We start from the raw sequence: 12,963 nt of genomic DNA on the forward strand, positions 1-12,963 counted from the left end.
ATATTTGGTTTTAGTTACCATATTATTGTTGCAACTTACCAACTACCTTCAGGGCCTTCTAGGATGCAAATAGGAAAATAAATACATACATAAATAAATAACATGAGCAGTGAGGGATTTAGAGCTTAAATGTGTATATTTAAACTGTCCCATCCAAGTTCATCATGGGCCATAGTAAAGTAGTAAATGCATTGCTTTTATGTTTTTTAATCACACAAATATGATCAGCCATTCAATTATTAGTGGTGCATTCATAACCGCCATCTTTTTAAAACATGTCATCCCAGACCCTCCAAGTGTCCCTATTTTTCAGGGACGGTCCCAGATTTACAGAAGCCGTCCCAGTTTCTGATTTGATCCCAGAATGCCCCGCTTTTCCTTAGGACGTCCCTATGTTCATTGGAGAAATATTGGAGGGTATGGAGTTATCTGACCCCTGAGCGAAGGAGATAAGTAACTATACAACCTTTAGAAGACATCTGAAGACAGTCCTGTACGGGGAAGCTTTTAAATGCTTAATATTTTATTATGTTTTTTATATATTGGAAGCCACGCAGAATGGAATTATTATGGAACAGGACGACCCTATTTTCATCAGAGAAATGTTGGAGAATATGTCATCCAGGTACATTGGTTGAGATCCAACACAGCATGAGCAGGTGTCTGCTGGGACCAACATCCGATTTTTGAGGGGGGTGCTGGAGGGAAGTGGGTTGTTGTACAAGTGAGAGGACATCACGGGGTGTTGCCCATTGTGATTAGCTGTTCAGCAAAAGAAATATGGCAGTTTCAATGTGTAGAAGTAGATTCTGCAGGCTGATAGTACACACACTCACTCTCTCTCTCACACACACTCAAAGACACACAATTTTTTACTCAGCTGGTCTTTGCTGAAGAATCAACCATAAGAGAACAGCTGGCTTCAGCCAAGTTGTAAATATTTTAATAATCAGCTTCACTATTTCTCATCAATCTTCCTTTCATTTGGTTTGTGTGCTTGTTTTGGCCACTCTCCCACTCTCCCTATATAAAATATAGCAGGAATAAAATCAGGAGCAATTAATCAGCAAAATCTCATTGCTTGCAAATCATGCAAATAGTTGTGTGATTACTATAGGACAGTGATGCTATTTCCTTAATGGCTGAAAAAGTGCCCAGAAACATTTTCATTACCTATTCCCTGGATTCTCTTGGAAAATTATGCCTCTTCACTGTGCATTTTATTAAATTTATTTAACAAAATGTATATACGACATGCCTTTACGCTGCTTTGCCATGTGGCTTAACCTCCCTGACTTGAATTAAATGAAACTGTGTTTTCTGCACACACTTCGGATGTGGGGATCGTTCTCTGCATTTGTCACATAATAAATATTATCACACGTATATGCCAAAAGGGCAGGCAGAGGAACTGAAATATAAAGGCTCCTGCTTATAGTGTGGTGAGTTTTTTGTTGCTTTGACAATGTGCTTCTTTAACAGTGCTAGGCCATTGCTTTTCCTCGATCAGCTGCAAGCAGAATTAAAATGGTGGCTTCATTTGGCACTTGGATTGGAATCCTATATAACCTTATTCAGGAGAAGGTCTCATTAAACTCAGTTGAGTTTACCTCTAAGTAGCCATGCATCGGGTTGCACAGCTAATGGAGTACTGTATTTCCTCTTTAAAAATCCAACAATGTCATTTGCCATATTTACTACTACATATTTACTAAAAATCAGAAGTAAGTTCTATTATGAAAATGGTTCAAATTCTCTGTGCCACTGGCCTTTTAGTTAGTAGTTTTCTCCTTGCCCCTTTCCTCTAAAACAGTTTCTTCCCCTGTTACTAGCTTCTTCCTGTCCATTGGTGGCTTTTCTTTAAGACAGGGGGCGCCAATGAGCATCTGCAGCCCTCATTGAGCCTATTTTCATGCAGGTGGCATGAAAATGGGGAAAAGGGGTGACAGAGAGAAAAATGGAGTATGCATGCTTTGCCTTTTGTCCTAGCTCCCCACTCATTGAGAGACCAAAAGGAGGTTCCTTTAACAAGGAAATCATGTGGTACTATATTTTGCAAGCTAGGCTGATCAACTCAAAATATGGAACTCTCCATTATTCCCAAAAGCAGACCCTCCAAATGTCCCTATTTTCCAGGGACGTCCCTGATTTAGAGAAGCTGGTCCAGTTTCTGATTTGATCCTGGAATGTCCCACTTTTCCTTAGGGTATTTTCATTGGAGAAATGTTGGAGGGTATGGAGTTATCCGACCCCTGAGCTGTCTGAAGGCAATCCTGTATAGGGAAGTTTTTAAAAATGTTTAATGTTTTATTATGTTTTTATATGTGTTGGAAGCTGCCCAAAGTGGTTGCGGCAAACCAATAAGTTGTGTGGGGTATAAATAGAAAAATTATCATTATGGAATGGGGCATCCCTATTTTCATTGGGGAAATGTTGAAGAGTATGCAAAAGTACATTTTGATTTGAAAATGGCATTAATATTTTGTGAGGCTGAAAAAACAAACCCTGCCCTGATGCATAAATTGTTGAAACTGTCAAAGTGTTAGGGTCTTTTCTAGGTCCCAGTGATCAACACGTTTGGCTACATTCAAGGTGATCTCTTTCTCTTTTACTCTATTTTGCTTTTTGCCTATTTTGAATTTCAAAAATCACAAAAATCACTAACATGCAGCATCACATAAAATAACAGTAAATCACAAATACATGAAACGTAAGAAAAAACAAATAGCATATATGAAAAATTACAAAAAATAAGCAGGAAAAACGTACTGTTATTTAACAGCAATGGCATAGGGGTGGGGGACACATGAACGGATATACTGAATCTTGAAATCTATTGTTCCAAAATGTAGCCACTTTGAATTTTGTGCTTAGGAGTTGGCTGGCATCAGATAATAAGCTATTAGCAGCCTTTCCTAGCAAAAACTGCCTTCCTTTCTTCCCCAGAGAAGAAAAGCATGCCTTTCTGTCTTCCTAATGGAAGTACACGCTTGTTAAAACTTCACTTTAGGTCACAGCTACATGCTTTTTCTTTTCTCAGAAAACAGGGCAGTTACGGACCATGAATTAAGAGGTCAATTGTTTTGTCACTGAAGCTGAAAATAACTCCCCCAAGGCTAGGTATTTGAAACAGAGCCTTTAAAATGTTTTTGGGTCTCCGTAACATTAAGCCTTTGAAAGGAATGTTTTCGATTCTTATCGAGGAAGAATCATCAGTGGTGCGTTGACGTACTGCTATCATTTGGTGTTCCTTCTTACCAAAGCTTCACTGTTATTTGTGAGCAGAAAGAATAGGTCTCCCCAGGATCCTTATCTGCTAACCAAAGAAAGATGAAAACCTTTCAACCAGGCCACATTAAGATAAAAATTTCCAGGAATCCTTTAGTGCCCCCCCAGTCCCACCACCAGCTGCAGAGATCAGATTTACTTGACTATGATCTGAAATAGATGCAAAATTAAAATTATTTAAAACACCAAACTCTCTTTTTCCCCACACAGAAATTCAAAATTATGATTGAAATCATACCCAAATAGAAGTTTCAAGGTGTTTGCAACCAAACAGCAAAAAGAGAATTGGTGGCTCATGTCCTCCTGGCTTGCACTCTATATAAAGATTTGAGAAGTGAGGTTATCACACCCCTCTATTATTGTCCATTCCGGGTCGCCCAGCCACTGTTACGGTGGCCTTTCTCTGGGCAGATCAAGATGAGCAGCTGACAGTAAAGGTCCAAGGTTTTTAGCCAGTGCAATTAGAATAAGATCCATTATTTGACTATTGATCCAAACCCCCAAAATGTATTTTGCATAATTGACTTTTTACCTTTATCCTCTGTATACTGCATTTTGCTTGTTTTATTGATATGGCTGGTGGCTGATGCAAATAAAGATTTCATTCATTCAAAAGCAAAAAGAGAGGATGTGTTTCCCCTTCTAGGGGGTCTTCATTTAACAGAACCGGGGTTACTTCTTTTTGACTCCTAGAACAACAGTAGGGGTGCTTCTTATGCATTCTATGGACTCTCAATAGAAATCACTCCAAATCAATATTTCCCAAACTTAGGTCTCCAGCTGTTTTTGGACTACAGTCTCCATAATCTCTGACTGCTGCTCCTGCTAGCTAGGGATGATGGGAGTTGTAGAAGAAGAGTTTGGATTTGATATCCCGCCTTTCACTCCCCTTCAGGAGTCTCAAAGCGGCTAACATTTTCCTTCGCCTTCCTCCCCCACAACAAACACTCTGTGAGGTGAGTGGGGCTGAGAGACTTCAAAGAAGTGTGACTGGCCCAAGGTCACCCAGCAGCTGCATGTGGAGGAGTGGAGATGCGAACCCGGTTCCCCAGATTACGAGACTACCGCTCTTAACCACTACACCACACTGGCCTCTTGGGCTTGTTGATCGGAAGGTCAGCAGTTCAAATCCCTGCGATGAGGTGAGCTCCCATTGCTCTGTCCCAGCTCCTGCCAACCTAGCAGTTCGAAAGCACACCAGTGCAAGTAGATAAATAGGTACCGCTACTGCAGGAAGGTAAACAGCATTTCTGTGTGCTCTGGTTTCCATCATGGTGTCTCGTTGCTCCAGAAGCGCTTTAGTCATGCTGGCCACATGACCCGGACAACTGTCTGTGGACAAATGTTGGCTCCTTGGCCTGAAAATGAGATGAGGGCTGCAACCCCATAGTCACCTTTGACTGGGCTTAGCCGTACAGGGGTCCTTTACCTTTACCTTTTTACCTGATGAATTAATAAGTTGGCATATGATATGTGGGATATTGAGGACATGAACACCCATGTCTAAGTTCCATTTAAGTATCCAACAATGAAGGAATATAGATAATAGAATCTAATCAAAACAAACAGAACTCCATATACAATGGAACTATAATATGCACTGAATGTCCCAATGCAATTAGTATTAGGACCATACCCTGAGTCCTTTATGTACACAGTCTTATCTACAAGATTTACTCCATAGTTGAACTCTTGAACTCTTGATGTCAGTTATTCTGAATAGCAATTTTCAAGACTGCATATATGTATCTCTACAGTATATTTAAGTTCCATTTAAGCCATTAGTTAATCACAACTTCAAGTTTCATAGCTTGCAGTGGCCCATGATCACAACTAACTTCAGTACGACTGGGAGCAATAAGTAAACTTCCTGCACTTATGAATATTGAACCTGGCAAGATGTGTCACTGTTGCTACTGCCTAAAAGTGATCTTCTAACTAGCAAATACAGTACGTGGGGCTTTTTGACAGCACACATGCTTATTGTTAAACAGACATAACCCAGATCCCAAGCATGGGAATGAATAATAGAGAGGGAGACCACCCATCAAAAGGATTTAGTTACAGGATATATGTGAATGTTGATTATGTCTGGCAGATTTAACACGTTAAAACGTTTTCGCAGCTCTGATGAGAAAGCTAGTCCACAAAATGCAGCAGTAAAACAGGAAGAGAGAATGTAGCATGCAGAAATAATGTATTGAATTTCATAAATATCAGGTCTATTTCTAAAATCTGAGACGTTATCCCTGCCTTGACAAACAGGTATGTACACATTAACACAGACATAAACTTTGGAGATTTATTAGCAGTACTCTGGTACATTTAAAGAGCTCCCCACCCCGCTACATGTAAGGTTTCCCTCCCCCATGTAGGAGCATTCAAAATATGCAATCTGAAGTGGTATGATCCAAGAAGAATTCTGCTATGTGATTTGGCTGAACATATACATTTGCTGAAAGTCTCATTTACATGGTCCCTTCTTCGGGATACCATCTAAATATGTTTACTAGGGAGTAAGTCTTGTTGTATACAGGGGGACTTACCTCTGAGTAAACGCAGGTAGATTGTGCTGTCAGCTGCTTCTTTTCTTTCAGCTTGCTTAGGATAAGTTATATGCCTGCACACAGAACACTGCTCTAACAACAGCCAGTGTCCATAAAGACAACTCAAGCAAGGAGCAAGTGCCTTGCACCTAGAAATGAATTTTTCTAATGAGTTAGTACAACATTTCCAGAAGTCTCCTTTTGTTTCCAGTTCTGTCACTTTTACAGTCCATTTGGGATCAACTTCCTTACCTCTCACATGAATGATATTTGGTTGTGGGGGCAAGCTGCAGGTTGTATACACAGGCCCTCCAAGCATCCTGATTTTCCAGGGACAGTCCCAGAATTACAAATGCCGTCCTGGCTTCTGATTTGATCCAGAATGTCCCTATTTTCCCTGCCAGTTTGCCCCCACTGAAATCGGGAAGGAGGAGGAGCCAGCACTTGTCCCAAGCGATAGTAGTAGCTGCGGGACTGAGGGAGCATCCCATTGCCTCTCCATGGCTGCTGCTGCCAGCCTCCTACCTTGGGCAGCTTGTAGCAGCTGGTGGAGAGCAGGCGAGGAGGAAGAGAGGCTGCAGCCCTCAGGGCCTAGCCCAGTGTGATGTGCCAGCTGTGAGGGGTTGGCAGAGGGCAGGGTCTCCCTGGGCATGAAGAAATGGGGAGTGAAGTGGAGCTCAAGGAGTCTTGGTGTTTTTAAGGAATTAAATGTTTTGTGTGTTCGCATCTAATCTTGCCCCTCTCTAAAATTTCTTTGTTGGTGTGTGTTTTTCTTTTTGTAAATCTACTAAAGAAAACAAATAACATACGGCAGAACCTTGGTTTCCAAACGTAATCCGTTCTGGAAGACCATTCAACTCCCAAAATGTTTGAAAACTGAAAGTGGAAGTCTCAGTGCAATGGGGAAACTCAAAACAGAAGCAACGTAGCACGTTCGGCTTCCAAAAATCGTTTGAAAACTGAAACAGTTACTTCCGGGTTTTCCAGGAACCAAAATGTACCACAGCAGAGGCGTCTTGACATCTGATTTTCCACTGTATAATAGGGATTAAGGAGTTTTCTCAGGGTGATGGAGGGTGGGGGACAAAAAATGATGGGTCAAGATGGGCCAGTTCTAGGGTGTGAGAAATGTCCCTATGAGGAATGCTGCAGGGCGTGCATTACATAGTTATGAGGAAGGCATGCATCTCAGGGGCACAACCTGTGTTTTGCATGCAAAAGCTGCCAGTTTCAATCCCTTGTCTCCCAGGCACTGCTGGAGAAAAGTGCCTGTCACCTTGGAGAGCTGGGTGGAATCTACAAATATTTTTTAAAAACGCTGTGAAAACGCTTTAAAAAAAGTTTTAAAAATAACATTGAATTTGCCATTAGCACACCATTGCCATCTAGTGTCACATTTGTATAATGTGATTAAAACGTTATATTTGCAGCTGTACAGTGGACGCTTGGGTTGCGAACGTGATCCATGCGGGAGGCACGTTCGCAACCCGCAGCATTCACAACCCGCAGTGCTGTGTCTGCGCACGTGCGGGTTGCGATTCGGCGCTTCTGAGCATGCGCAAAGCACGATTTAGCACTTCTGTGCATGTGCGAGCACCGAAACCCAGAAGTAACCCGTTCTGGTACTTCTGGGTTCGGCACGGTGCGCAACCCGAAAGCACGCAACCTGAAGCGTCTATAACCCGAGGTATGATTGTAGCTGAATACTTGCTGCCCATGTGCAATACTGAGCTACATGAACCAATGGCCTGACCTCCATATAAGGCAACCTCCTGTATTCCTATACCTTTCCTAATGAAAAATAAGAACATCTGCTTTGCTCTAATGAGCCGTTTTCTTTAAAGAGTTTCCTTTTGGTTTTGTGTGTGAGGCAATATGGAAAGGCAGGCATCTCAAGTCCAGTCAGGGCCTCCTTAACAAAGCCCAGAGGTAAGATGTCTGTCTTCAGAATAAGACATATTCTCTGTTTACACTTGCAGTGGGATTATAAGAGACTGTCCTCTCAACTTTTTCACATTGCTCTTCCATTTAGAGTTTAATTCTGAGGCCTTTCCTGTAAAAAAAAGTATCTTGGCCTGATGTCCTTTCGGATTCGCATCTGAAAGTTCAAGCCATCTGCAACCATGATATTAATCACAAGATTTTGATAAGAAACGTTGTGGGTACTTTGCGGCCAGCCTTTTAGGGATCACTCAGCATGGCTGAGTTGCCAAGTGGCAGCCAGGACATTCTCCTCAGTACTTTGAAATTTGCTGGCGAATCTCACGATGGCCTCAGAAACATGGGTGACAGACTGATGCAAGGGGTACAAAAGTAGCAGGGAGGTGGTGGTTGCGAGTGAACAGCATAGCCTCTTCGGCTCTGTGCGTGTGTGTGTCTTTGGCGTGTGTTTGTGTGGAGAGAGGCAGCTTCAGTGCAGTCAACTAGCAAGGAAGAAAATGGGAAGTTCTAGGGCTCTCTGCCAAAAAAATAATAGCTCAGTGTAAACACTTGAAGGCATCTTTAGAATGTCCTTATCGTAGAGAGCACTGGAGCTTTTGTATTCTGGAAGGTTTCAAGCCAGCAGCTGTCTTGCAGCCAGCTATCGCTGAAAGTCCTTTTTAATGTGGATGTTTAGTACAGGGCGGGGGGGGGGGAGGAGGATACAAGCAAGCTGACCAGAAAGACTGGAATTTCAGCTCCTCCACCCCACCTCCTTGGAGTTCTCCCTCTCCCTTTCCCTCTCTCTCATTCTGCAAGTCCTTTAAACCAGAGATTATTGGGTCAGTGACTCCTTATCCTTCCCAGGCTGTGCTGTCTTCTTGAGCTGGAGTTCTTCACGGACTACTGCTACCTGTAAGTACTCTTCCTCCCTCTTTCCTATCTGATAGCTGCACATATAAATGAATCGGTACGGGTTTCATGTTTGCAAGATAATGCATGGTGTGTGCTTGTGAATATTGTGAGGCTCACAGTGCTGTGTTTGCCATAGCATAGAGGCTTTCCTAAGTGATATAGTCGAAGAATATAATACTTGTTTAGGATGAGGTACCATTCTCACAAGTGAGCATTTTAAGTTCTAACAAGATCACCGAGAAATCAAATTCATCACTTGCACCCACTCTCTCTTCACGACGAGGCACGTAGTGAGATCTTCTGCTGCCTACATTCCAAATGGTTTCTATATAGAATCCCCAGAAACCTGGAAGAAGGAATACTCTTGCTTCTTTCTCCCAGGCATTCCATAAACGGGTGGGTGAGACTGAGAAATGCATTAGCACCCATATCCAACACTCTCAAGCAACACTGTATGTGTATGTCATGATAAAACCTAGTGAAAAACACTCTCTTTCCTCCCTCCTCCGCGTCAGAAGATTTTTGTATTGCAAAAGACAGACTTTTCAAAGGGGCTGTGTTAAATTTACATAAGATGACATGAAATGTATTTTAAGATGCCAAATTGCCTTAGCATTCTGGGGGCTGGGCTAGATGACCCATGAGGTCCCTTCCAACTCTGCAGATCTATAATTTTATGAAATATCTAATGAAGGAGCATGTCCTTCATTATTAAAGCAAGGTATGGGCTACAGTCCAGCATAACAGGCTGCTTAATGTCTCATAGAGTTTTAAACAGGATTTAGACTACAATCCTAAACTCAATAATTAAGGAGTAAGCTCTGTTGATTAACTGTTGAGTAAACCCACTTAGGACAGCAGACCCTCCAATTGTCTCTATTTTCCAGGGACCGTTCCAGATTTGCAAAACCCATCCCAGTTTCTGATTTGATCCTGGAATGTCCCGCTTTTCCTTAGGACATCCCTATTTTCATCAGAGAAATGTTGGAGGATATGGAGTTATCCCACCCCCCCAAGCCAAGGAGATAAGTAACTCTACAACCTTTAGAAGACATCTGAAGGCAGCTCTGTATAATGAACCATCCAGGCACTGTTGATCTGCTTAGCTTCAGCAAAATGTGCTCATCATGTGCCTTTATTTTAGATATGGGGCGGGGTTGAAAATTATGAATGCCCTGCATGAATGAATAAATGAACAAACAATTCTTGGGCGTTCTTTACCACTACCTTCCTTGATTTTTAGTGCAACCTTCACAATGACAATTCTATGTCCTCCTCCCCTCCCCATCTAGCTTCCTGCTGCAAGTCAGGGGCATAGTGTGTGTGGGGGGGGTGCTGTTGGGACAATGGTCCTGGGCACATTTTTCGGGGGGGGGGGCTGCTCACGCCACCCTGCCAGCCCCACACCACTTTGCAAGTCTGGGAACTGCTCTAAATGATCACATGGCAGCATGAGAACGATGCAACAGCCATGTGCCCTTCAATCCCAGCCTTGCCCTCTGAAGGGTGCATGACTGTTGTGTCCTTCTCATGCCCCCTTGCCAGACCTGAGTCGCTTTGTGAGGCTGGGATCTCAAAGTGACTTGGGGCTGGGGTCGCTCCGACAGCATCAGGAGTGAGGGCTGAGCTGGCACTGCAGGCTCTGTTCACCCTCCATGCCCGGCCTCCCTGGTGCCAGCAAACCGTGCTATGCCACTGCCTCTAGTGCTTACTGTAGTTAACTCTTCTAAGCCCAACCTGATGGTAGAAGTACAGTACCTTGTTCACAAATGGCAACATAAGCCTTCGCAAAGGATCTAGCAGCCCATTGTTCAGCTAAGTAAAAAGCCTGAATCGGCAACATTTAAGAGGCTTTAAAAAAACACTTCCTAACAAAGAATCTTAGTTAGCCTGCTCTTGTTGTAATGCCTGTGGCCGCCTTTCAAAGTGTTCCATAAAAGCTGGCTGTGAAGGTAAACGGATGCTGTGTTTCCTTTGATTTTCAGATAAACTTTAACTGCCTGAGTGCATGAAGTCACCGCAGGCAAGATAAGGCTATCAGTGCTCTTTCAGAATAGTTGAGTGTATAGAAAGCAAGCACAACATGGCCTGCTAAAGAGTTTACGAATAATGAGAGAGAGAGAGAGAGAGAGAGAGAGAGAGAGAGAGAGAGAGAGAGAGTCCTATAGTTAGGGACATGGTAAAAAATAAATAAATAGAGGAAAGTTTTTTAGCAGCAGGTCAGCATCATTCACATGCCATCTAATCTCCCATTTCATTATACTACCAGTATTGATATTTTATATAGCGCCATCAATGCACATGGTCTTTTACAGAGGAAAGGGGATAGGTTCCTGCCCCACAGATATTGCAATATACAATGAGACACAGGGAAGACAATAGAGTAAAGAGACTTCCTGGGACTGTGGCTGAGGGCATAGAGGATATGATAGATCACTTTCTTTGTTGGCAGAGACAGAGAGCCATAGGCAGAGGCTATGGCTGTGGAAAATTCTACTGCTTTATGAATGGCTATGCTCTAAGGGTTGTGGACCCAGAAACAGGGTGGGTCAGGTATGTTGTCTTAGGGGGTGATGGGGGACATCTTAGATCTCCTTTATTTCCCTGGCACACACACAAACACAGCCCCAAAGAATGAAAAAGTATGTAGGTCATGTTGGTGTCAACAGAAGGGGAAATGGAAGGGTTTTTTCTTAAAGATTGAACTGGGGATGGGAAGCGCCATTCCTCGCCAGTTTAGGATGGCTCTGGCCAGAATACTGAGACTCTTGATTGTATCAAATGTCCCACTTGCGCTTGCACAACTTCCCTGCTCATCACCTCTCCCCTGCAGCCCCCCTGTCCTCAAAACCTGCCCTAAAGGGTTGAGGGACCTTCTGGAGCAGATTTGGGGAGGGCAGAGTGAGAGGAGAGAAGGGGGAAATCCATTGCATGAGTGGTACACCTGTGGCGTGGCTTTGGGTGCAGCCTTCTGCCTTGCTCACAGTCTTCCAGAATTGTGAAGACCAGTTAGGGGCACGGCATGCATTTCCTCTAAGTCACTCAACCCCCCACTGTGAACTTATCGAAAGAAGCAGAGCATGCAGGTTCTTGGTTTCTTTTTATTGGGGGAATAAGAAAAGACAATCTCCCCCTTAATTAATAAGTAAAACTGCTCACTTTTAATTACTACAGGCAGGATTTGTATATGACAACTTAAGAAAGGGATGCAGGTAGCGCTGTGGTCTAAACCACTGAGCCTCTTGGGCTGGCCAATCAGAAGATTGGTGGTTCGAATCCGCACAACAAGATGAGCTCCTGTTGCTCTGTCCCAGCTCCTGCCTACCTAGCAGTTTGAAAGCACACCAGTGCAAGTAGATAAATAGGTACCGCTGTGGCAGAAAGGTAAACGGCGTTTCTGCGCGCTCTGGCTTCCGTCATAGTGTCCCGTTGCACCAAAAGCGGTTTAGTTCTGCTGGCCACATGACCCGGAAGGCTGTCTGTGGACAAACGCTGGTTCCATCAGCCTGAAAGCGAGATGAGCACTGCAACCCCATAGTCGCCTTTGACTGGACTTAACCGTCCAGGGATCCTTTACCTTTACCTCACTTAAGAAATGAAACAAAACTTATGCAGGGCTCAGCTGCCCGCCTATGATTAAATAAGATGCTCTGCGGACTATAGTCTTGATGGGGGGTGGTATTTGTTTTAACTGCATATAAAACTTGGAGTGTGGGATCAAAGCACATTTGCTTGATTACTATTATTGTATAATTAAAGACACTCCATGCCTTTCAAAGAGGATCTGCTTCATCTGTCTGCTGAGTGGGTGGTATGATGGAATTCATGGGAAAGTGTCTGCAGGGCACTGCCATAGACTAAACCAGACTTCACCAATCTTGTGTCCTTTAGCTGTTTGGGGCTACAGCTCCCATCAGCTTCAGTAGAGCTATTCTTAGGTTCTCTGCTGATCTGCACAGAACTGTGTGTTATAAAGAGGAGCATGGGTCAACCGTTAAGCGACAGTCTCCTGTTGAATTCCTCATTCCCCTCTTAGGATTGCCGTAATTTGAAGAGCAAAAAAAGGGGACACATTTGCTGACTGCTGCTTTTGATTGCTATGAGAACTCTACCCATTGAAAAGAGGGCATGTCCTGGAAAAAGAGGACATATGGCAACCCAACGTACAACTTAATTTATGGTGTGTACCATTGTGAATTTCCCTATGTACTCATACCCTCCAGCACTTCTCCAATGAAAATAAGGATGTCCTATACAACAACAACAACAGCAGCAACAACAACAACAACAACAT

The 12,963-nt window shown here is 43.3% G+C and overlaps 1 protein-coding gene across 7 annotated transcripts in view; it reads left to right on the plus strand.

Moving 5' to 3' along the window:
• Positions 1 to 8,232: 8,232 nt before the first annotated feature.
• FREM1 (FRAS1 related extracellular matrix 1) overlaps positions 8,233 to 12,963 on the plus strand; it is a 78,461-nt gene continuing 73,730 nt past the window's right edge. For 3 of the 7 annotated variants that reach the window (XM_053370471.1, XM_053370473.1, XM_053370477.1), the window contains exon 1: positions 8,233 to 8,669. The gene's annotated coding sequence lies outside the window, so the exon portion shown is untranslated. The remainder of the gene's footprint in view (positions 8,670 to 12,963) is intronic. The other 4 variants (XM_053370474.1, XM_053370475.1, XM_053370476.1 and 1 more) reach the window with 2 other exon arrangements.

This window comes from Podarcis raffonei, chromosome 17 (genome assembly GCF_027172205.1).
Source record: "Podarcis raffonei isolate rPodRaf1 chromosome 17, rPodRaf1.pri, whole genome shotgun sequence".
Lineage (NCBI taxonomy): Eukaryota > Metazoa > Chordata > Lepidosauria > Squamata > Lacertidae > Podarcis > Podarcis raffonei.